This window comes from Hemiscyllium ocellatum, chromosome 17 (genome assembly GCF_020745735.1).
Source record: "Hemiscyllium ocellatum isolate sHemOce1 chromosome 17, sHemOce1.pat.X.cur, whole genome shotgun sequence".
Classification (NCBI taxonomy): Eukaryota; Metazoa; Chordata; class Chondrichthyes; order Orectolobiformes; family Hemiscylliidae; genus Hemiscyllium; species Hemiscyllium ocellatum.
The window spans coordinates 14,502,729-14,525,285 of record NC_083417.1 but is presented as its reverse complement, the minus strand read 5'-3'; the positions used below and the strand labels follow the sequence as shown (position 1 = coordinate 14,525,285).

Sequence of the window (22,557 nt, the reverse complement as noted above, 5' to 3'; positions counted from 1 at the left end):
AAAATCAAACTCAGCACTAACTGCAGACTCTGCGCCAAGCGCAGTTTAATTCCGCAGTGACTCCAAGAGCTGTGAGGGAATTTTAGCTCCGAGGCTGCACTTAATAAAAATAATCATCTGCTGACATTTGCCATTGGCTGTACTGTGCCAGCAAACTCTTGTTCTCGTTCTGAGTGCATTGCTTTGGCATCATCAGAATTATCTGCATTCTTTCACCTGATAAAAATGTTCACACCTTAAACCTTGTATACTTTTGAGGAAACATCCTGTTGATTACCATTATTGATACCGTATCCCATTCAGTCTCAATGTTTGCAAGTTTGTATATTGGGGAATGTCTATGAAGTATTAATGACCTAATGTGAAAGTGTTGATTTCAGGGCATCTTTTCAAAAATAAAATGCACCTTAACCAAAAATGAACTTTAATAATGTTTCACTCTCCACAGATGCTGCCAGACTGGCTGAGTTTCTCCAGCACTTTGTTTCTGTTTCAAATTTAATATTCTTTTGCTCTGCATTTCCTTTTTTTAAAAACGATGAACATTCAAATGGTGAAAACTAATGGCGCCAGGAGACAGAACTGCTGTTGAACCTTCTGGGCCAGATGATGTGAGAGAGATAAATTAACATACTGTACACAATTGAAAAAGGATGATTACTGATGCATTCTTGGTTTCATATTTGTATCTGTAGATGCTAATTCAGCTGCTTGTGTTGTTAGGGTCAATAACTCTTCTGTTTGTGGGCATTGATGCTCAAAGCTTGAAGAGAAACATAAAGTAAAAAAGGTGGTGTTTTGAATTTGTATTCCATTTGATTGGTTGTAACGATATTCTTCTTTGTAGTTAGGGCAATGAGTAAAAGAGAAGGGAAAGGAAATATTCATTCACTGATTCAACTTTTTCACTATTTTAAAACAGAAAGTAATTTGTGAGGGCATACTGATCATGAGGTTCTATTTAAAAGAAAAGCAGGAAGCATGCAGCTGAAACTATTCAAGAATGCAAGGAATCATGATTTGTATATTAAAAATAATTGTGATATTATTGTATAGATATATGAGTTCCATGGTGTCAAAAGGAAAATAATGCTCTATTATTTTTCATCAAATTCAATAATTAAGCATAAAAAGTCTATAATCATTTTATTTTCTTTATTCTCCTTCCTTTCTATTTGTTTGCTATTAACTGCGGTTATTTTAAATTCTATTATCTGTCCTAGTCATAAACTGAATACATACGTATTGTATATTTATAGCCCAAGAATTATTGAATGTGCTTTTTTATGACATTACTATCAGTGAATTGCTAAAAATGTTCCACACAAAAAAAACCTGGGTAGTCAGATTACGGTATTGATTGTTGAAAAATGACCCTGCATAATTCTTCAGAGGCAAAATGGCCCATGTGGTTTATCACATTAATCTTTTTAAAAGAAAAATTGCTGTTGGTGCTCTGCTGTTTCCATGCATAGAACCTAAAGCCAATTAAATTTGCATAAAATATTTGGCGGTATTTGTTAACCACATCTTATCTAGATAGTGGAAAATGCTAAATATTAGGAGGAAGGAAGTCTGCAAAAAAACACTCTTCTCAATTATTCCAAACCATCACCACAGTGTTTTATTCATTAGATTGCAAAAGCTGCACCTCAGTGAGGCAAGATCAATTTGAATGTGAGGGTGCTGCATATAAACTATTCTTGTCTTGCATCTGTTACAGTTTTGTTGCTACTTGAACTATGTGTAGCTAATTTACAAATAATGTATTAGGTTGAACCTGGGAAAACAAAGAATAATTGTGTACAAGCTACATCAGAGATACTTGTGATGAAGGTGCTGCTCATCGGCATATTGATTTTTTTTCTGCCTTTATCTTATATATCTGCACAAACTTGACAGTGTGTATTAAATATTAGACTTTTGATTTTATAATCATAGTAATTTATTTTGCATTTTTCTAAATAAAATCCACATGACTGTGACTTATATTTCCCTCTTTCTGCTGCCTAACGTGAAGAGCTTAATTTCAACATATTATGATCCAATTTGTTTGACTCACAAGCTCATCAGAGATCAAACCTGCTCATGTTACTGACAAAATTTGGCCAAAGATGTGTAATATTTCCATTGGAAACACGCAAAAGTGCTTTTTAACCCTTTCACACCTGAAAGATATTTTATTTCCTGAAAGAAAGTAGAAAGTGCACCTTCTCACATTTTCTGCTTGCGAAAAGAGGAAACTTTGGGTCTTCCAACATACAATTCTTTGAATATACCATATGATGTCCCCCAGCTGGGAGGGCCTGTTCCAAGGCAGTATGTAAGCATAGTGTTTTTGATTTTCTTCCCTCTAGTTTTTTTTCCATATTTGTCTTCTGTTGCTGATTCTTACCAAAGGTTTGGTTCAGTGTGCACCAACAGCTGTCCGATAAACCTGTCATTTACATGTGAATCTTCATTGCCATTAATGTGTTTGACGTTCATCTGATGGGGTGGGAAGTTGCGGTTGGTGGGCATTGTATCCAAGAGAGTCATACCGTCACCCAGTGTTCATAGAGCTCTTCTCAAATGTCACTAGAACACATGTTTGATGTGTTTTCCTTCCCCATCTTTCTTACTGAGGGATGTTGAAGCCAAAAATTGACCTTATAGTGGTTGATAAAATCATGAGGGGCATGGATAGGATAAATAGATAAAGTCTTTTCCCTGGGGTCGGGGGAGTCCAGAACTAGAAGGCATAGGTTTAAGGTGAGAGGGGAAAGATATAAAAGAGACCTAAGGGGCAGTGTTTTCACACAGAGAGTAGTACGTGTATACAATGAGCTGCCAGAGGAAGTGGTGGAGGCTGGTACAATTGCAGCATTTAAAAAGGCATCTGGATGGGTATATCAATAGGAAGGGTTTGGTGGGATGTGCGGCAGGTGTTGGCAGATGGGACTAAATTGGAATAGGATATCTGTCTGCATGGACGGGTTGGACCAAAGGGTCTGTTTATGTGCTGTTTATGTCTGTTTATGTTATGTTATGACTCTATGGCTTTTGATGGGATTGCTTTTGAAAAACAAGAATAATCCAGACATGTTTTCCCTGCACGTGAGGAAATGCCTTCACCTGATTGTGTAGATGAGTTCTAAAACGTTGAATAATTTGACTTGATTTGATTTATTGTAGTCGCATGTACCTAAGCATTGTGAAAAGCTTTGTTTTGTGAGCAGTACAGTCGGATCATAGGTGCTTAGACAGAGCGAGGTGCACAAAGCAAGATCAATGTTATCAAGAACAACATTAACAAGGTCCACATTATATGAAGTTAAAGAGGCAGCACCCTTCCATGAGCTTGCTTCATCATGGGACAGTTGGTGTATTTTTGATTTTGAATTCAGGTGTGAAGGGCTTTAGGCTCTGTTGTATGTCCACATTTGTCAATATTAAAATGAACATATTTAATTCAGCTGAGAAATAATAACTAAAATATGAAACAAAAGGAATAATGGGCAGCATTAATGACTTCACCACTTGGAACTTAATCCATTCATGGCATGTTTATCAAACATGAAATAGTTCCATTCATTTATCCACCTTAGCTGCCTTCTTTCATTAACCTGTCGACTAGTGAATATACATTGGTGACAAAACTCAGGAAATCTCTTTTGAATAAAAGCAGAAATTAAAATTTCTTGACCTTGTTGCACAAACAACATGGATGCCTCTTCTATGTACCGAATCCCAAAACTTGCTGTGTTATTTGCCACCATCTTCGGTATATCCTGAATAGGTAGTAAGAGGGCATGTAGAATCAAAAGGCCTTCAGTTCTCCAGCTTGATGGCAACAGTGGTATTAAAGCAATATACTGAGGATGCTGAAAATCTGAAACAAACACAGAGAATGCTGGAGAAGACCTGGCAGCATCTGTGGAGAGAGAAGAAGAGTTAACGTTTGAGTCATTCTGTACTGATGTGATGGTGAAGACGCCTGCAGTTTTGTAATGAAGACAGGCATGACTGCTTGAAGAGCCACCCCATCTCTGTAAAGGTGTAAACAACTGTAACCCTGAACACGGCAGAAAACAAAACAAGCCAAAAATGTATTATATACATGCTCCTGAGAAAGCTAATGGATGTTAACACTGTAAAGATACACTGAACTCAGCTGCTGTCTCACAATCTCCAAGCAGAGTTAATAAATTACTCCTTTGTGATGTCTGAATATTATACAGCAATGGCAGAGTCAACACATGGTGTTGCTACTGCTGAATTATCATAGCTTTGAGATTGAGAAATTTGTCTTCTTTCACTTTAGTCATCAGTAAAACCACGATAGTAGGAATTTTATTTGATTTGCCTGTCCTCCTCCTTTCTTTTGAACTTCATTCATTATCAGTTTAAATTCTTTCCTGCCTCCCCTGAGCTTCCTTCCCCATGTTAGGTCTCCCATGTTATTATGGTTCCAGGCAGATGTCCCAAATATTCAAGCTCCTGGTGAGGAGGAAAGAACTGACACCCCTTTTTTAATCACACTTACCCACCTTCGGTTGGGCACAGCCCTCCCTCATGGATGCCTTTCCTCCAGAACAGTTTGAAATGGGGTCAACTTAACCAAACGTTCTTGAGTTCACCCTAGAGTGATTTTATTAGTTATTGAACAGGGAAAAAAATAATAATGCAACACACAAACACATCAGAAATAGGAAGTGAGTCTAAAATAAAAAAACCTGAAGGGTATATGGTTCAGTCCCTGAGTCTTTTGTCATACAATCCTTACAGTGTGGAAACAGGCCATTCGGCCCAACAAGTCCACACCGACTCTCCAAAGAGGATCCCACCCAGACTCCTCCCCACTCCAATCCCTGCAATTTCCATGGCTAATCCACCCAGTCTACACATCTCTGGACAGGAAGGGACAATTTAGCATAGCCACTGCACCTAACCTTTGGACTGTGGAAGGAAATCGGAGCACCCGGGGAAACCCACGCAGACACGGGGCGAATGTGCAAACTCACACAGACTGTCACTGAAGACTGGAATTGAACCTGGGTACCTGACACTGTGAAGCAGCAGTACTAACCACTGAGCCATTGGGATGTCCATACCAGTGAGCCACTGTGCCACCCTTTCTAAAGAGTGAATGTCATGTGTTAGTGTGTGTAGGAATAGGAAGATAGGTCAGATGAACTAGTGATTAAAGGGATGGTGGAGACTTTTGGAACATTAAGCCAGTTTCTAGAGGAAGTGCGACCTGTACAAACTGGACAGATTATACTGGGTCTAATGTTTTTGCTGTGTGGTTTGTTTGTGCTGTTAGGGAGATTTTAAAATAATATGGCAGAGGGATGAGGCATAGAGTCATAGAGATGTACAGCATAGAAACAGACCCTTTGGTCCAACACGTCCACGCTGACCAGATATCCCAACCCAACCTAGTCGCACCTGCCAGCACCCGGCCCATATCCCTCCAAACCCTTCCTATTCATATACCCATCCAAATGACTTTTAAATGTTACAATTGTACCAGCCTCCACCACTTCCTCTGGCAGCTTATTCCATACACGTACCACGCTGTGTGTGAAAAAGTTTCCCCTTAGGTCCAAATGTAAAGTCAGGAGCAAAGTTCAACCAGATATAGAAGGAATACTCGGACAGTCTAGTCGGCAGAAACAACGTGGGCAAATATGGTACATGAGAGACCCGGAAAACGAAATTGTATCAGTTGTATCAGTTTCTGTTCTCATTGCAAAAAAGCAGGCTGAGACGGGATATGATAGAGACATACAAGATGATCAGAGGATTAGATAGGGTAGACAGTGAAAGTCTTTTTCCTGGATGATGACGTCAGCTTGTACGAGGGGGCATAACTACAAATTGAGGGGTGATAGATTTGAGACAAATGTCAGAGGCAGGTTCTTTACTCAGAGAGTGGTAAGGGCGTGGAATGCCCTACCTGCCAATGTAGTTAGCGCAGCCACATTAGGGAGATTTAAACAATCCTTGGATAAGCACATGGATGATGATGGGATAGTGTAGGAGGACGAGCTGAGAATAGTTCACGGGTTGGCGCAACATCGAGGGCCGAAGGGCTTATTCTGCGCTGTATTGTTCTGTGTTCTATGTTTAATGTAAGGAGCCTGATTGGTGAGTTGGATGAGCATAGATCAGCATATGGGAATATGAGATTGTTGCAATCGCTGAGACATGGTTGAAGGAAGGACAGACTGACAGCTTTACATTCAGGGGTAGAACTTTCAGCTGGTTCAGGGAAGCTAAGGGATGTGGAGCATTGCATTATTGATAAAGGAAGCCATTATATAGGTAGTTCTCCTAGAGATGGACAGCACTAGACCAACTTCAAGGGAATGAAACCAATCAAATGGTTGAAGTGTCAATGGGCAAACATTTAGGGGACAGTGACCAAAACTCTGTAAGTTACAAAGTTATTATGGAAAGGAATAAGGATAATGCAGAAGTTAAGAGTGTAAATTGGGGGAAGACCAACTTCAATATCATTAGACAGAATCTGGCAAGCGGAGACTGAGAGCAGCTAATTACAGGTACGTCTGCATTTGGAAAGAGGGAATCTTTCAAAAGTAGTCAAGTAAGAGTTCAGGGCCAATGTGTTCCTCTAAGTGTGAAGGACAGGGCAGCAAGTTCAGGGAACCCTAGATGTTGAGGTATTGAGATCTTGAGAAAGGAAATGAAGGAAGCATATGTAAGGTACAGTGCATTAAGAACAGAGGAGGTCCTTCAGGGGTATAGATACTGGAGGGGAGGTGCATAAAAAAATTAGCAAAGCAAAGAGGGGCCATAAAATATAAATAGCATTAATGAAATATTCAATACTTTGCTGACCACAGGAGAAGTGCCAGATGACTGAAGGATAGCTAATGCAGTTCCTATGTTTTGCTTGAGGTTTGCAAAAATCATGAGAGGCTCAGATTCGGAGAACGTCTCCCCACTGGCAGATGTGTATAAGACCAGAGAGCATAGGTTGAAGGTGAGGAGTAAATGGAATAGCGGAGATCTAAAGATTTTTTTCACTCAGAGGGTGGTAGGAATATGGAAGATGCTGCCTGAGAAGGTGGTCAGGCAGGCACTGTCACAATATTTGAGAAGCATCTGGATGTGCACTTAAAATGCCAGGGCATAGTAGGCTATGGACCAAGTGCAGGCAAATGGGATGAGTGCAGTTTGGTGTTTGTTGATTGATGTAGGCATGGTGGGCTGAAGTCTATACGCTGTCTATACTGTGTGATTGTATGCATGAATGCATGTATGCAGTGGAAAATGTGTTGCTGGTTAAAGCACAGCAGGTTAGGCAGCATCCAAGGAATAGGAAATTCGATGTTTCGGGCATCAGGAAATGATGAAGGGCTTATGCCCGAAACATCGAATTTCCTATTCCTTGGATGCTGCCTAACCTGCTGTGCTTTAACCAGCAACACATTTTCAGCTGTGATCTCCAGCATCTGCAGACCTCATTTTTTACCCTGCATGTATGCAGTGGTCAGCACTGCTGCCTCACAGCGCCAGAAACCCGGGTTCAATTCCCGCCTCAGACGTCTGTCTGTGTGGAGTTTGCACATTCTCCCCGTGTCTGTGTGGGTTTCCTCTCACAGTCCAAAGATGTGCAGGTTATGTGAATTGGCCATGCTAAATTGCCTGAAGTGTTAGGTGAAGGGGTAAAATGTAGGGGAATGGGTCTGGGTGGGTTGCTCTTCGGAGGGTCGGTGTGGACTTGTTGGGCCGAAGGGCCTGTTTCCACATTGTAGGTAATCTAATAAAAAGGCAAAAAAAAGAAAAAAGATCACAATTGTTATTACTAGTAGCAGTGACATTGATTAGTTAACTTTTGATTTTGAAATTTTTCACCTTGTAAATTGAGTGAAATTCTTTTAACTTGGTTCCTTTCAACAGTGCTGGGCCAGCTGTTGGATTGCGAGAGTGTCTTTGCCTTTTGTTACCCACATTGCAGTGCCGTTTAATGTTTGATTTCAATGCTGTGACACACATTATACATAATCCGTGCATTCTATGTCAGGTCGCTAACACACTCAAGTGGAGGTGGGTACTGCAGATGCTGGAGATTAGAATCAAGATTAGAGTGGTACTGGAAAAGCAAAGCAGATCAGGCAGCATCCGAGGAGCAGAAAAATCAGGCCTCATTCCTGATGAATGGCTTTTGCCCGAAAAGTCGATTTTCCTGCTCCTCGGATGCTGCCTGACCTGCTGTGCTTTTCCAGCACTAACACACACAGACCAGTGTTGAAGCCTGCTTTTAGTCTCAGTCCCTATGCATTTTTGAAAGGGGAAAATGTCATCCAGCCTGCAGTCTTTTTGTTTAACCATCATGTACACAGTCTAGATACTCAAATATATTACAGTTCAGTTTCTGTGCATTACTCCCTTTCACCTCCATCTTTATGAAACTTCCTTGATATCAGGTGTGACATTCCAAGGTTTTTTTTTCTCACTTCAGACAGCCTCTAAATTTGCTTTCACAGTCATCTTGGCTACATCAGTCCCCTTTGAAAAAAACACATGGAGTCATAGAGCCACAGAGGAGGGAAACAGACCTTTCGGCCCAACCAGCCCATGCTGATGTAATCCCAAACTAAACTAGCCCCAGCTGCCTGCTCCTTGCCCACATCCTTCCAAAACTCTCTTATTTATATATGTATCCAAATAGTCTTCTGTGTAAACAATTTGCCCCTCGTGTCTTTTCTAAACCTTTCTCCTCTCACCCTTGTGGATTTGAAGGTCGATGTGCTTTTGGGTAACCTGAGGTTTCGATTCATGATCATGATGGACGACATAGCAATACCTGTCTCAGTGTTTGTGTCCAGACACATTATCATCAGAAAGTGTAGCAGAGAACTGAGTTAAGATAATCCATCCACCTACTCCCTTTAGAGGATCCTGGATTAGCAAAAATTCCTAGATCAGGAGCCACCAAGTAAGGACCCATCAATATCGATCCATGCCCAGTTGTCTTGAGCTGAGTACTTTCAGCCAGCACCATTAAAAACAGCGCTGGTTTTTGAAATCATTTACTTTAAACAATGCTGCAAACATTAAGAACGTATGCAAATAAACTTGATGTTACTATGCTGGAATCACAGTTAAAAATCAGTACACTTGGATGGTTTAACATCAGAACCTGTATGGTGAGTCAGTGCTTCCCACTTTTAATGCTGCTGTTAAATTGATCATCAACTCTGTAGAAAAATGGAGAGAATAGCCAAGTTACAATACTATGTTGCTGACCTCCCCTAGTTTCTGCTCTCATTTATCTCCCTGACATGGCCATTCTCCTCCTGTGTGCCTTCTTTGCCCAAAGAAAACGCAGTGCTCCAAATAACAGACGTCTCCACAAATACTGCTGGTGCCATTGGTTTGTTATCTCTGGAGATGCAATGCATTAACCCCTTTGACCATGTCAGACAGCACTATGCTTTGCAGCAAATAACTCAACTTAGGAAAAGAAAGGCAATGCATTGTAATGGAGTGGGTTGATGTTCTGCTTGCAGTGTGTTCAGTCTTTTGTCCGTTTTGCAAAGTTCATAGACATTCTTTCAGTTGCAATCAAACATTTTGCTGAATACAACTGGCCACTCGTCTCAAAATGTATCACTTTATTCAGACTTTGAGAGTATCAATGAAATAGGTTTGCTGCTTGTGAGTAGTTTTACACAGGGGGATAAATACAAGAACTTGCTGAATCAATAATGTTTATCCTGTGCCCCATCAGATGTACTGTCGTGCTGATGACACCAAAGTTACTCCTGAAGTGTGAAGAGCACTGAGCAAAGAGAAAATTAGACAATATGTAGGATTACATCGACAGTGCAGTCCCTCGTTTTGGTAACATTGGCTGCATCGACTAATACAATATTGTACCTGGCCCCCGAACTGCATCATTTGTAATTGATTTAAACTGGTTGGCTTGTTGCTTTTTACTGTTCAACGTCAGGTGACGTTTCTCCCTATAGGTGAGCATTTCTTTCTTGTTAGACAGTTCAACAAAAACACTTAGACTTATATCGTGCCAAGGAAATGCTCAAGTCAAAAGCAGGCTGGACCATCTCCAATCTCGCTTGACAAATTTGATTTAGCCTCACATTGGAACTCCAACATGAACATCCTGACAATGAAGTGTATGGTCTTGCTACCATACCAATGGTGCCTTTTCTCACTTACTAATTTCACTGTTCATTCAAACTACTGTGTTTTAACATTGCCCATAGTGTTCAGAGATGTATAGGTTAGGTGCATTAGTCAGAGGGAAATGGGTCTGGGTGGGTTACTCTTCGGAGGGTCAGTGTGAACTGGTTGGGCTGAAGGGCCTGTTTCCATACTGCAGAGAATCTTATCTAATCTAATCTAATTATGGAGTTGGTTGCATGGACAGTTTTTGAGTTGGATTTCTTGCTCGTTACTGGCTCGGTTACCACTATCTGTACAGGGTGTAGTTCGAATAATAGCAAAGCCTCTCTCTTTGCTATTCTTCAATTCAGTGTGTGTGGGTCATGAGAACTCACATTACTAATAGGGCTGCCACCCCCACCTGGTGAGTAGCCTTTTAAGCCAATTATAGCCTTGTAAAGTCTGCCTTGTGCTTTCCTCGTTGGTATAGGGCCTGTTTAAGGGTGCAGAGTTAGGAATTTGGCAGCATGCTGTAACACTTCACATAAACTTAAAGGCTGGCAAGAGTGCAAGAGCAACCAAACATTATCCTTGCAGAGGATTCCTAGTTCCCTGCACTTCTCTCTCCTGACACACACACACACACACACACACACACACACATATGTATAGAGACACATGCACACACGCATGTCTGGCTGCAAAATTCAATCTTAATTCAAGTTTTTTCATGTTGAATCATCCTCTCTGTTACTTAGCTACAATCAGCCTGCTGCTTCTCTCAAGCTGAAGTGTACAGATTGACCCTTAAAATTAAAGAGGCTGCACACCATCCTTAATCCAGGGAACCTACCTCAGTGCTGGCTAATAAGATAGCTCCATGAAAATTCCAAGGTCAATGATTACACCTATGGACTGGTTCAGCTCCTGACCTCCATTTCCCACATGGAAGAGAAGAATGCAGCCCTTCCAGGGGTTCCCAAACTGTGGGTAGGGATATTATTGAAGGTCATGAGCTCTGAGACACCATAAATGAGTGCTGAGCAGACTCCGGAAGGACAGTCCTGGAATTGGTGCGAAGGAGCCAATGCACAAGCTCCTATGTGTGATTTTCAGCTCCAAGGCCCCATCAGAGTCTCCAGAATGATTGCAGATCATTTATTCAGCTATGCTTTCAAACCCACTGCTCTCCTACCCTGGCACAGAGGGAATATTCAACCTAGAAAGAGTAATTGAGTACCTCTGGAGGACAAAGTTTACCAAATTCATGTTTCCAATCTATGATGGATGTTGATACTTTGACCTCAGTTGTGACAGGGAGTTCATCTCATTAAACCACTTACTGCTCCTGTTACCACTGGCAATAATATTGTGTCATTCACAATTCTTCAGCTGAACAGCAAAATTATTTATACCTTTGGGAGCAAAACTGAGTGTTAGAAGGGCAAACTGGAGTGGGAGTGTGGAGACTGGCAATAACTCCAGAGTTCCTTGGACTAATGTCATCCCACATTCCTGATAAAGAGCTTATGCCCAAAACGTTGACTTTCCTGCTCCTCGGATGCTGCCTGACCTGCTGTGTTTTTCCAGCGTCACACCTTTCCACTCTGATCTCCAGCATCTGCAGTCCTCACTTTCTCCTAACGTCATCCGTAACTGGTAAAAAAGATAAGGTTCGTTTTAATTGATGTAGTATTTGAAAAGGTCAATAGAAACTTTGCAGAAACTTTTCTCAGAGGATGAAATAGATTGGGTTAAGCAGAAGATGGAATTGCTTTGCGAATGGTGTATAGGAAGAACAGATTTGATGGACCAAATGGACTTTTCCATGTTAGCTCAGCAATCTCTCTTGCATGAAGAACAGAAGAAAGAAGGAAATTGCAAGGACAAGCTCATCTGAGACTGGAGGATCGGCATTACATCTGCCCTTTTGACTAAAATTTGCTTCTGTCAGTTAATTGGAATTAGCCACTAAACTATCCTGTTCATATTTTTCATTTAAGCTGATCTATCGTTTTTAATTGCAAGCTATTGATTAACCTTAAAATGCTACTTAATTTCACACTGTGTATATATGAAATAAGAAATCATAGCATGTAATTTTTGCCTAATAAGGCTGTAATTATACTGTCAATCCCCTGAGGGTAGAGATGACATTACCATATGGTCTTGTGTGTACCCAGGTGCTTCATACATCTCTTTCATAGGTCACTATCCTTTATGGAATTCTGTCACAACCATAAACAATGGTTCGACTTTGCTCACAAACCATTCATCACATTGCTTTTTGCTAGTAACATACGGTACTATGGGTTAATGGGACAGAAGTTCTTGCTTGCAGTTCCTCATGTGCTAATATCAGGTGCATTATTGCGGTAAGGCAAGGTTTCCCACAAGAACACAGGACATAACACACCATTACTGCCACCCTCAACTTTCTGTCAGTCTCTACTAATGAAATTCTGTGCAACCTAGGGAATGGATTGGCTTTGAGCTTGTGATTCATGGGGTGACAGCACAGAAGAGAAAGCAACAACAAAGTCACAAATAATTTCATCCTAAATTAGCTAGTGTTAATAGAACAAAGAGACAGTGTCACTTTATACCTTTCCTTTTGTTTCTGGAACTTTCCAATTGTTACTCTAACTGTGTAGCTCAACTCACAGGAGATGCCAGAGGATGAGATAACTATTTGTCATGTTTAATATTTAACAGCCATGAATTCCTGCAATTACCTAAACTTGGTCAAGTTCTTTTGGAAATCCCTCAGCATTTTCTGTTCAGGTATCTGCACTGGTAGCCAGCATTACGCATTGATCAAATTGCTCTGAATTATCTACTTAGTTTTTTGTTCATCTCGAACTACCTGGTTCCCTCACCAATTTATTAAATAATGTTCTCATTTCAAAAACCGAAAGAACAGCAGATGCTGTTAATCATAAATTACTGGAAAAGCTTAGCGGGTCTGGCAGCATTGTGGAGAGAAATCAGAGTTAACATTTTGGATCGAGCGACCCTTCCTCAGTTTACATTTTGTTTTGAGGGTAAAACATTCCAGATAAATAATCATTCTTTGTACTTTAGCCCTTTAAATTCTGTATTGTCCTCTGAAGCAATACTAGATCCCTTCTGAACATATGAAGTAGGAACAGGAAGTAGATCATCCGGCTCCTCATGTCTTTCTATCATTGAATAAGATCATGATTGATTTGTTCATTTTATGAATTCCACATTCCCATTTACCTAAGATCATCTTTATTCCTTCCTAACAAGTATCTATCACTTTAAGGTGAGAAATGTTGTTGGAATATTAATCCAGAAAAAAATCTCAGCCAATATGCTGGGGACTAACGTTCAAATTCCACCATCGCAAATAGCTAAATTTGTATTCAATGAAAGAATCTGGAAATAAGAAACGAATAATGACCCATTGCTGATCGTCAGAGAAAAAAAATTCTGGTTCACTGATATCCTTTAGGGAAGGAAATCATCTGTCGTCCTTACGTCATCTGTCGTCCCCAGTTGGTGACTCCCAACCCAAAGCAATGTGTTGCCCTCTGAGCAATTAGGGAATTGCCCTCTGAGCAATTAGGGAAGGGCAATAAGTACTGGCCTAGCCAAAGAAACTCACATCCCCGAAGTGAATAAAATAAAACTTTTGTCCTAAAAATATATTCTAAGACCCTGCCTCTACTCCCTTTGAGGCCAAGAGTTCCAACGTTGCGCAGCCCTCTGAGAAAAACTAGTCTTCTCATCGTATGACACACATAGACTTCACCAGGTCACCCACTCACTGGTGCTGCATCCACAATGTTTGAAATTTTTATAAGGTGCCTTTCAGGTCTCTTCCCATCATCGTCAATACAGGGAGGGCCATTCCACAGCCCAGCAGCTCCTAGCCATTCAAGATGGTGTCGAGCAAGGGCATAGTGGGGACATTGTGCACCACCCCAGTCCATCAGAGGCACCTCCAGCAAAGTCATCTTTTATTAATTTAACCTTTCCTTCTCCACCCATCACTCCTTCGGTCTACCCTCAAAACCCACCCCCTCCTCGATGAGAATGTGGGGCCCAGCGTTACCCACGCTCACTGACCTAATGGGGCTGCCTGCAGTTCCAGCAACAGCCACCACTCCTGGTGGTGATAGTGACACTGCAGAGCTGCTCACAATCCAGTTGGCTGTCAGCTCTCCATAGTGGAGCTACATCCTCAGCTAGAGATGGATGTTTTTCCATAACGCCATTAATGCTGCTCCCAAAGTTCCTGGGGGCTGACCCGTTATCAGGCTCACAGGCAAGCTCCCTGTTGTCTTTCTAGCCTTGAGGGTGGCAACTACAAAGGTCTGCAAGACTCAACTCATGGATTCATTGGTTTATGAGTTCAAGCCCCACTGCTAAACTTCAAATCACAATCCAAGCTGATCATTGAATTGCAGTACTGGATGAATGCAGCACTGTTGGAGGTGATTTCTTTTGAATAAGATGTTAAATTAAAAACTTGTCTGCCACCTCATTGTTGATGCAGAAGGCTCCTCGATTCTAATTCAAAGGAAAGCAAGTTGGGCTTTTCTCGTTGTCATGGACTAATATTTACTCCGCAACCAACATTACAGGAATAAAATTTCTGGTCATTATCACATTGCTGTTTAAATAAAGTGTTTAATTAGCTGTAAAGTGCTATGGGCCACACTGAGGTTGTGAAAAGTACAGTGTAAGTGCAGGTCTCTTTTTTAAAAAGAAATGGCCAGCATATAATTGGTGTCGTCTCACAGTGTCACCCTGAGGCTGGGAATCCAATGAAGTAGACTGTTCACGTTGTTCCTCACTTTGTTATTCTGCCACAAAACTGATTTTACATCGCTTTGTGAAATATTCTGTTTTAAAAAGTAACTGGGATATCCTAGTTGTTCGGCATCCATTCCCTCCTTCTTTGTAAGATTTTTTTTATGTAAGTCTTTAAAAAAGAGCAAATATTCTGAATTTAATATTAATGTTCAGTGTGTACTGTTAATAATGGATAGCTGCTTTCATAAAAATGGCTTTGACCCTTAAAATCTACCAGTATTTTAATGATTAAAAACCAAAATGATAAATATTACATTATAGGAATTTATAACAATCATCTTCTAGAAATTTGCTCAGTGATTTTTTTTTTGCTTTTCCTTATCTTAAATCTGTGTGGGTGTCTGGAACAGAGCTAGCTGACTAAAATAATATATAGTGGGGGAGATCAGAACAAGTGTTCTGTTAAGAGATAAGCCTCTATTCATTTCTCCATTGTTAAGCCATTTGTACTGGGGGTTGAGTGCAGTTTGCTTGCCTGATGCAGTAAACTATACAATATCTATTAGATTACAGTCACAGTGCTGGATTTAGAAATGAGATTTTGAAGGCTTTGTAATTTTGTAAATGTGTCGTTATTCCTTTAGTCACTGATGTGATAAAATTGAAAAATAACTACTGCAAACACAATGCCGTGCTGTGTTCTTTACTCTACTAACAGTGCAATTGCAGAGTAAATCAGCCAGTAATAGATGCAGGTTTGAGACCATGCTGTGGTAAAATGTAGAAAATATGTTGCATATTGAAATTAATTTAATCAGTAATGGGCTATTTTCATTTACTTTAGAAACTTTGTCTCGGCCAACAGTTACTAAATAAAAATTTGGTTACATGACATCCCATATTGTATTTGACAAAGGGGACAGGTGCATTAGAATAAAATTCCACGGTGATCCTTCACTCTGTCAGCCGTGAATATTTTATTGCCTAATGAATCATCTTTTTAAAATGAAGTTTCTTGTTGTAGTGTCACTGGCATTTAAAACAAAAAGCCTGCCCTCGTTGAAATCAAAACTCTGGAACATGCTGACTCATACAAAATTACTTAAAAGGTGGTAACATTGGATTGATGTACTTTCAGGTATGCTTTACTGGTGTGAGTCACTGGTATTTAATCAATACCAATATGATTATACCCACGCGGCAATTATAAATTATTTAAAGCAGTATCCATAGGTTACTGACTTGTTGCCTTTAAATTAAATTCTCTGTCAATAATTGATGCAAAGAATTAATCTGAGAACACCTTCCAAAGCAAGAACTTTTTATTTGTGGCATTGTGTATTGAATTACTGTCTGTCACAAGGCACTGTCTTCATCTCCCTGTCTCTTCTCTGCTCATTTTAGTTTTTGCCAAAGTACTCGAGATGTCTTTCTGAAGGGAAAGAGTGCAATGTTTTTGTGGAGGTGCCCAAGATAGCAGAAAGGTTTTTTTTTTAATTACTTCTTGTGCTTGGTGTTTCCTGTCCAGTTGGTTTCACTTCACTGAATGCCTGATAAATGAGGAAATGGATAAATTTGAGAAAATTCTGTGGCACAAATAAATATTGAATATCCCCCTGTTCTGTTGTTTTTCTGGACTTTATGCAGGCATGTAGCATCCACCGAAGCTCCGATACCATCAGAGTGTGAAAGAGAAGTGTAATGCCTGCAACAAGAAAAAGTTGAAAAATGCACTGTAGTTAAGGAAATGTGCGTTGGGATATGATGGCTCAGCGTACTTGTGTTATAGCGTGCTAGACAGGGATGATGTCTACAAACCTCATTCGAGGTCAGAACTCTCCCTAGGATAGGGTAAAATAGAGTGGCCAGCCCTGAGCTGGGACCATCAGCACCTGGGATAAACCAGAGGTCAGAGTGGGAAGTGACCTTTGCATGAATGAAAGTGGTACACAATGCTTTCCCCAAACAAGGGAGGACTCTGTACAGTGTGATCTGCCCCTGAATAAATGCCAGACAAGGATCAGTTCTGCTTGAGATTTTCCAGTCTCAGCTATGGCATTTGTAGTAAGCACAGACAGATCATTTCCTCTGATCACCTCTGGACATATCAAACTTTAATTGTATCGCCTTTTTTTTAACAAAAGGGATCTATAGTCAAAAGTTGATTGCAGATACAATTTCAATGGGTGTCGAGAGAGAGAGAGAGAGACTCTGGAATATCACATATGATGAAGTCAATAAAATCTCAAAAGGAAACAAATGCACTACAAATTGAATTTATAATCTCTTGGGACTATCTCAGACTGTGAGCATGATGATAAAAAAGACAGCAGCCTCGTTGAGAGATGATTTACATTTTTCTTTTTACAGAAATACATAGGGATAAGGAATTAAAAACAAACTTGAACTCTGGTCTGTGTGCATTCGTTGTTTCACACCCTTAAGTGTGGATTAGTTCTGTGAGTGTCATGGCTCTTCTAACAGCCATTTAAACACCCCTGCACTGCAGGTAAGAGAAAGGGTCAATAATCCACAGGAAATGGCTGCTGAGAAGGTTGAGTATCGTCATTCCCTTATTAGCCCCAGCAGATCATAATCAGTTTGTTTTGACCTGCCTCTCTGTCTTTGAAGGATTTTTATTTGAAGTTCTCTTGGTACCTTATGGTGTGACCTTCCTGCATTCCATTCCTAAAAGCCATTGAATTTTGACTATTCATCTCCTTTTCTCAAAAACCACATGTTGTAATTAAAAGTTCAATATATCTTTTGGTACTCAGGATTCTGATCTATTCTCCCTGACTGATATTCAACATGGGGGTTATATTTTTAGTGCTTCAAGCTTGCAATTGTACTTGAACTCAAAGCTTTTGGGTCAGAGGTAGAAATGCCACACGCAGCACCACCATTTCTCCTGAAGTGAAAAACAAATATAAATATTACAAAATCTAAATGTAAGTCCACTTTTTCTTTCACTCTTTCAATTTTCCTCACTTCTTCTTCCTTTCCCCTTTTCATGCTTTCTGTCTTTGTTATTTTTTGTCTCTCAGAATCTAAGCTGATGTATCAGTACAAAGTAGGATCCCAATATTGACTAAACAGCGACAACAGGGTTTTGCTTTTACATAGTCTCTGTAACTTGCATGAAGAAATATAGTCAAAGGGCAATTGGATAAAAATCATGGAAGTTGATATTAACAAGGGTGACCAAAAGCTTAATCAAAAAGTGTGTTTTTATGAGAGTGGTAAGAAGAAGAATGAGATAAGAGGTAGACAAGGGAAGAAATTTCAGTGCAAGGTCTGAATGGAGGCCCGCCAACAGTGGAGCCAAAGAATTTCAAACTGTTCAAGAGGCTGGAGCTGGAGTAAAGCAGTAATCTTGAAGAACTGCAGGACTAAAGGTAGGGAAATTGAGGTAGGGAAATAGGTAATCATGGGGGATTTAGGAATGAAAATTTTAAAATTGAACCTTTAGAAGATCAGGAACTAGAAGCTGAGTTATGATGGGAGAATGTGAAAGCTGAATGTGTTCTGGACGGGATACAGTGAGCTAAGAAATGGAGATAGGTAGTGTAATGCAGCCTCATTCGTAGGAGGTGGGGTACCCTTGCATTGCAGTGGTAGGGTCCCTACTTCTGAGCCAGGAGGCCTGGGTTGAATTTTCACCTGTTCCAGAGGTGTGTAATAACATTCAAGGGCAGGTTGATCAGAAAATATCTAAAGCCTCATTTAAATAAGTAAGATTTAGCTTAATCATGATAAACAGCTTAATCAGGGAAGGCGATGGCCTTGTGATAATGTCACTGGATTGTTAATCCAGAGACTCAGGTAATGTTATGGGAACCAGGTTCAAATGTCACCATGGCAGATGGTGGAATTGAATTCAATAAAAACCTGGAATTAGGGGTTTAACGATGACCACAAATCCATTGCCAATTGTCGGGAAAACCCATCTTGTTCACTAATGCCCTGTAGGGAAGGAAACTGTCATCCTTACCTGGTCTGGCCTACATGTGACTCCAGACCCACAGCAATGTTGTTGAATCTTAAGTACTCTCTGAGATTGGCAATAAATGCTGGTCTGGTCAGCAACACTCAGATCTAATGAATGAATAAAAGAAATCACAAGCTCATTATTTGTGATTTAGCTTGCGTCGATGGTAATTGTTCCCCATAATGACATAAAGTGGCTTTTTGAGTATAGTGTCAATCATTGATGTATTTGGAAAAGCCAAGAAGGAAAACAGTAGCTTTGGAGATGAAGGCCTTGGTCATACTGAAGCTCCATTTGAAGCTCACAAATATGAGTATTTGTCATTACTGGGTTTCACCCCGGAGTAGTATATCTCAAATTAGGTTGTTTAATATCCTTTGGAAAACATCACCCTTTTTTCAACAATAAAGAAACATCTAAAAGCTCAACCATTTTGTTCTTCAATTCCTCTCTCTGATACCATCTGTATTATTCTGGAGCTAAGAAAGCAGACTGCTTTCAGCCTTTGACCTGTACTGTTCCTGAGGTCTCCTCTTTTCGTTGATGCAGGTTACATCACTGATTGTATGCTTTGCTTGTTTCACATTTTCCCCTTTCCTTGAGTAGAACATTTGACCTCCACTGTTAATTTCAGGAACTCAGCACACAGGAATCTCTGCTGTGATCTTGCAGTCTCCACTCCCTGGTGAAGTGCACAGATACATCTGTGTAATGAGTCACCAGTGCTCCTTTGAATTGTTCTCCTGCAGTCTGATGTATCCAATAGCCAGCAGCAGAAACAGTTCGCTGCGTTCCCTCTTTGTATGGTTTATAAGTGAGTAACATTCTCCTGATATCGTGCTATTCACTTAAAAGGATCCAACCGTAGTTGACATAAAATATGATACTACTAAAAAGAAACAATTTCCTTAAGATCAGTCATTCTAAAAAGTAATATTGCCCCATAATTTTGCAGTCCAGCTTTTCAAAACTTACTGTAAAATCAATTGCTATTACTGGCAATTACTCATTTTACTATCTTTGAGCAGTTGGACTCAGGACTCGGTTGCCAATGGAAATGCTGTATATCATGAAAATACCATAAAAAGATCTTTAAATGATGAGACATTGTAAACTAGCTGTTTTGAAATAGATTGAGCCATCCTGAATAAAGATTTTAAGCAGATAAACTGCTGTATGACACCGAAAAAGGTTAGATACGAGTAATAACGGATATGTGCATATGTGGCACCAGGGAATTGAGGATAAGGAGGATGAGATCATGGGTCAAATCTTTTTCATCAGCTACACTCTCCTCTTGTTGGCAGAGCACAGGTGAAGTCCATTGCTCGAATTTGATCTCTGGTTCAGCTACTATCTGAGTCACCTAGTTGTCTCCTCAGTCTTTTTCTTTTCCCAAACAATTGCAGCAGTTTAAAAACTCAAATCATTCTGCTCCCCATACTATGGCAGCAAGGAATGTAAAGTACTGAGGTGATACCAGAACTGAGAGGTTATTGAGAAAGATTGAACAGACTGGAAGAAGAAAGGTTAAAGGGTGATCTGTTAGCAGTCTTTAAGATTATGAATTATTTAGATTGAGTAAACATGGACAATATGTTTCTGTGAGGCCAGTAATAGGGAACATAAATGAAAGATAATTAAGTATAGCTCCCCTTAATTGAGGAAGGATGTAATTACACTGGAGGCACTTCAGAAAAGGTTTACTTGATTAATTCCAGAGGTGATAGCTTGTCTTAGGAGGAGTCATTGAGCAATTTAGGCTTGAGTTTAAATGAATGAGAGGAGATCTAACTGAGGTTTATAAGATACTAGAGGGAAGTGACAAAATAGACGTGATGTAGTTGTTGCTCCTTGTGGTCAAAGTTTAAGACAAAGGGATGGAAGATTTAAAACAGAAACAAGGAGGAATAATTTCTTTCAAAGGGTCATGGAGGATTGTGGTAGATGCCAGGACACTGAATAAATTTAAGGATGAGATAGATAGACTGATTTTTAATTAGATGCAGGTTAAAGGGTAATGGAGAGTGGGCAGGAAAGTGGGGTTGATGCCGAGATGAGATTGTATGAACCATGATCATATTGAATGGCAGAGTAGGCTTAAGGGACTGAATTGCTTACTGCCTGTAGTTGTTATGTTCTTATGTTCAAGAGGTGATTCAGAGAGGTCTCCATTACGCAACGCTTGCTTAGAATGTGGAAACTGCAACCACAAGGATTAGTTAAAATGAGCATCATTGACACAATGAGGAATAGTTGAAGTGAATCATAGAGGGAAATTAGAGAAGCATAGAAGGGAAGTGAAGAATAGAAGAATATGTTGGTGTGAGATGAACATGGGTGGGGTAAAATTCTTGTACAATACAAGTACCGTCATTGATTCGTTGTGCTATACATGCTTTGTTCTATTGTATACATTTTGATGCCTTACCATCCACCCTTTCTCTTAGAGTGCCCTTGTAAAGCTTAAACAAACAGGATTGATTATACCTAAATGCTGCAATTGTACTTGAATGTATTTTCTCTCCTGCCGGCTCCAACATACACAGTTCCACGGGGCCTGGACTCCTTCCACTACCTCACACAGGTGATTGTTTTCACAGTGAGTCATGATATTGAGTCTGGACAGGCTGTTCACATTGGATGAGTATCACAGCCAAGATAAATCCTGAGTTTATCGTGCAGCCAAATCCCATGCACGCACACTTTCCAATAGAAGTCACTGAATTGCAAACAATCCAGGCTGATGTGTCCCTCTCTGTTCCAGGACACTGAGAACAATGGTCATGCCCCTGATACAACTCCACTGATCACCAAATTATTACAAGGCTGAAGAAGGCCATTCAGCTAATCATGCCTACTCCAGTTCTCATACTTAGTGCCAATTTCTTGCCTTTTTCCTATATTCCTGCACACCATTTCCACCCAAATAATCATCCACTGCCTGCTCAAATGCCTCAATTGAACCTCCAACACATTTCCAGGAGGTTAGTTCCATCCCATAACTACTCAATATCTCTAACTACTGCTGTGGTGACCAGGCTTCCCAATCTGACCTAGTCCCTTTTGCCAGCATTTAGCCCACATTCCTCACTTCTCCCTTGCTTCACTTTCATGTCACTTTAAAAGTTAACGGGCCGGAGGCCATCTGAAAATCAAGCCCAGAATCACTTAGCTGCCACAACCTAGGCCGGCTGGGTCATGAAGTTACCAACAACAGTTGAAAAGAGTGCATTGAATGATGGGTTAAGTCTCAGTGCTTATCGTTTCACCAAACATATGCCCAGCCTCAAACAATTACACTTCCATCACATTTTGCCACTTCATGAGAAGTCTGGGCAGAGTGAGATGGTGAGAAACTGCCCCCGATAGTGGAATGAATAAGAACGAGCAAACATCCATTTGAGTTCATTTACATAAGAACCAATCATGAAACCAGGAGAAAGGTTTTGTGCAGTGAGTGGTTAGGATCTGGAGTGTACATGGAGTCTGAGTTGGTAGAGGTGGTGACACTAATGGCATTCAATACAGTCACTTCACAAGTAGCTTAATCTACATCATAATGAAGCTTTGAATTGGGATACGTTTTGTTTTGTTGACTGTTCAGTGTCCTACCTGAAGTAAGCTTAATCAGTCTATGG

At 40.3% G+C, this 22,557-nt stretch overlaps 1 protein-coding gene across 2 annotated transcripts in view; it reads left to right on the top strand.

The window, feature by feature from the left end:
• Window positions 1-22,557, top strand: part of wwox (WW domain containing oxidoreductase) — a 947,793-nt gene that overhangs the window by 649,227 nt on the left and 276,009 nt on the right. The window lies entirely within an intron of this gene.